This window comes from Aplysia californica, unplaced genomic scaffold, assembly GCF_000002075.1.
Source record: "Aplysia californica isolate F4 #8 unplaced genomic scaffold, AplCal3.0 scaffold00096, whole genome shotgun sequence".
Lineage (NCBI taxonomy): Eukaryota > Metazoa > Mollusca > Gastropoda > Aplysiida > Aplysiidae > Aplysia > Aplysia californica.
The window spans coordinates 501,267-503,952 of record NW_004797366.1 but is presented as its reverse complement, the minus strand read 5'-3'; positions in this window follow the sequence as shown (position 1 = coordinate 503,952).

The following is a 2,686-nucleotide window of genomic DNA, read 5'->3' as shown; positions in this document are numbered from 1 at the left end:
GACCTTCCCTATCTCTGTGGCTATGATTCCTTCCCCCAACCCCTCCCCCCATCAGCTCATCTGTTACTCCTGGTGATGTAAAACAACTCAGATGTCAACCACCATTCTTTACTACCTTGTTTTATCATGAACTGTGGGGCTCAATCAATTGTTGTTTTAGATGTGGCTGCTGTTGACTGGTTTAGCTGAGCTGCACTACCCTATACTACTACGCTATCTGGAGAGGGGAAGAGATTTTCCTTTTTTAACCAAGAGCAATAATAATCTGGTAACCATATTATTATCTTCTGGAGTTGTCTTCATTTGTAACTATCGAGGGTTCCAAAAGTTATTTGCCTGCACTGTTTTGCAGATTGCTGGTTCAATTTATTTTTGTTTTAATTAACATGTTTATGCTGTGTACTGTTAAAGCTTTCAGAGAGATTCCTTGCTCTAGACTTGTCTGATCTGGTTTCTCGAAGAACACAACTGTAGAGGAGGTTTTTGTTCAAGCTCTAGCATTTGGACATCTCTCGATAATCTCTAAAGGTTAGAGGTTTTCGAGTGGCACGGGATGATGAGTCAACCAGAAATCTTATCAGTTCAGGACCTCAGTGCTTCCTTGTCCTATCTCCATATTCAATAACAGTGAAAACAGTTCATAACAAAGAATGAGCTTAAGAAGAAATCACATTTTCAAAGTTACAAAAAATGGAAATAGGACAAGAAAGCATTGAGGTCGTGAGTTGTGATTGTCGTGGAACTGGCTTGTTATCCGCGAGATGCTGAGAACTTTGGTGACTCCGGGGTCGGCAGAACCACCATGCTGCTTTTGCAACAACTGCTTTTGCAACAACTCAAGCTTGTGTGAAGTGGCTAGCAAAAGCTCTCAGCTTATGTGCTTAAATTCCAGAAATCATTAAAGTTAAAGAATTCGGGTGAAAATGGAAATGGTCTTAGAGTAGAGATACTTTAAACATGTGCCGATTTGTGGGATAAATATAAAAAAATTGAGATTTCTACAATTGTCTGGATTTTGCTTGCCCTCTTGATACAAGATGTGTTAGGTAATATGATTATGATCCGTACGCTGTGTGTCTCAGAACGCGTGTTTCCACATGTTCCCAACAGTTCAGGTTTCTTTTTGGGGTTTTTTCCCCAGCCAATTGGCACCTCTGGTTTTTAATTTCAATAACTCATGCCTTGGACTCGAATGCTTTCTCAGCCTGTGGTTTCACTTCCTCATGACTTTGTGGCAGGCACTGGGGACAGATCGGGATGGCTGAGACTGAGTGGTTTATTGAGGATGAGAGAGAGAGAGTTCTAATCTCTGTGAAGTTCCTTTGGTTCATTGAGGATAAGAGAGTTCTAATCTCTGTGAGGTTCCTGTGGTTTATTGAGGATAAGAGAGTTCTAATCTCTGTGAAGTTCCCTTTGGTTTATTGAGGACGAGAGAGAGTTCTAATCTCTGTGAGGTTCCCTTTGGTTATTTGAGGACGAGAGAGAGTTCTAATCTCTGTGAGGTTCCCTTACTTGTATTTTTGTTCTGAACTCACTTTATTTCTCCTTCTACCCCTTTCATTGTCTTTCATTATTTAACAACTGAGGTGAATGGTGTGCATGGTCATGTGGAAATGGTCTCTACCTCAGAAGAAGTGCGTCTTGTGTACCAGTCTGCGTGCTTCATGAACCTTCAAGACAATTTGTTGATACGTATTTCCCCCCAAAAAGACAAGATAAGATCTTCTATAGCTTTGTTTCAGTTATCGCGAAAATGAAATAAAACAACAAACAAAAATGACAGGATTGAAGTTGATATATATTTGTTTCTCCTGCTTTTTGATTGTTTGATTTTTTTTGGGTCTTTCTTGCTTTGCAGTAACTGGAAGTGGGTTGGTCATGTGAAAAATGTTGTACCATTTTGTTATTATGTGTTATCCCAGCTTGACAGTATAGCTTTCTTTCTTAACCTTTTACCAAAAGTGTTTTCATAATCACCATTATTACACGCTCACACGACATGAGGTTGGCTCATTTCACAATATATACATCTTTGCCTGATAAACGGATACTTGTTTATAAATATATAATGAATGAACTCTGTGTTGGACTGTTCAAGAATGTCTTGCATTATCATCATGTTGATGGGGGAAAGACCTGAGAGGTGAGATTCTATTGTTTCCGCTCTTAAATGTTGCATATTATTATTATTATTATTATTATTATTATGTTGCCACGTATCTCTTACTCTTCATCTGCTTTACATACACCAATTTCTGTGGGGCTGGATTTAAGAATGGCTCTCGCCCGTAGCTTTTAAAATGGTTTCTCACCCGTAGCTTGGTTCAGGAGGTGTGGTTTTGGTTGTGCAATTATTGATGAACTATTTTGATCCCAACACTCCACCAAGGAATGTAAATTGTCGCCTTGAGAGAGAAAGTGGTGAGTTGCGATGAGTTAATTATTGTTTTATTTTGTGTTGTAGAATGATGAGATTTGTGGAGTGTCTGTATTGACAGGGTCTCTCCATTCTTTTCTGAAGGTTTGTGTTTGTGTGGGCATTCGGAACATTTTTAGTAGATGTTATTTATTGAAGACCAGTGGGAAAGTAGTGGAGAGGAAACTGGAGTGAGTGAACCTTTTTAAAGCCTCCGCACAGTCAGTCAATATGGTTTTAAAAATCCTTTCACAGAGATATTGTTTGGGG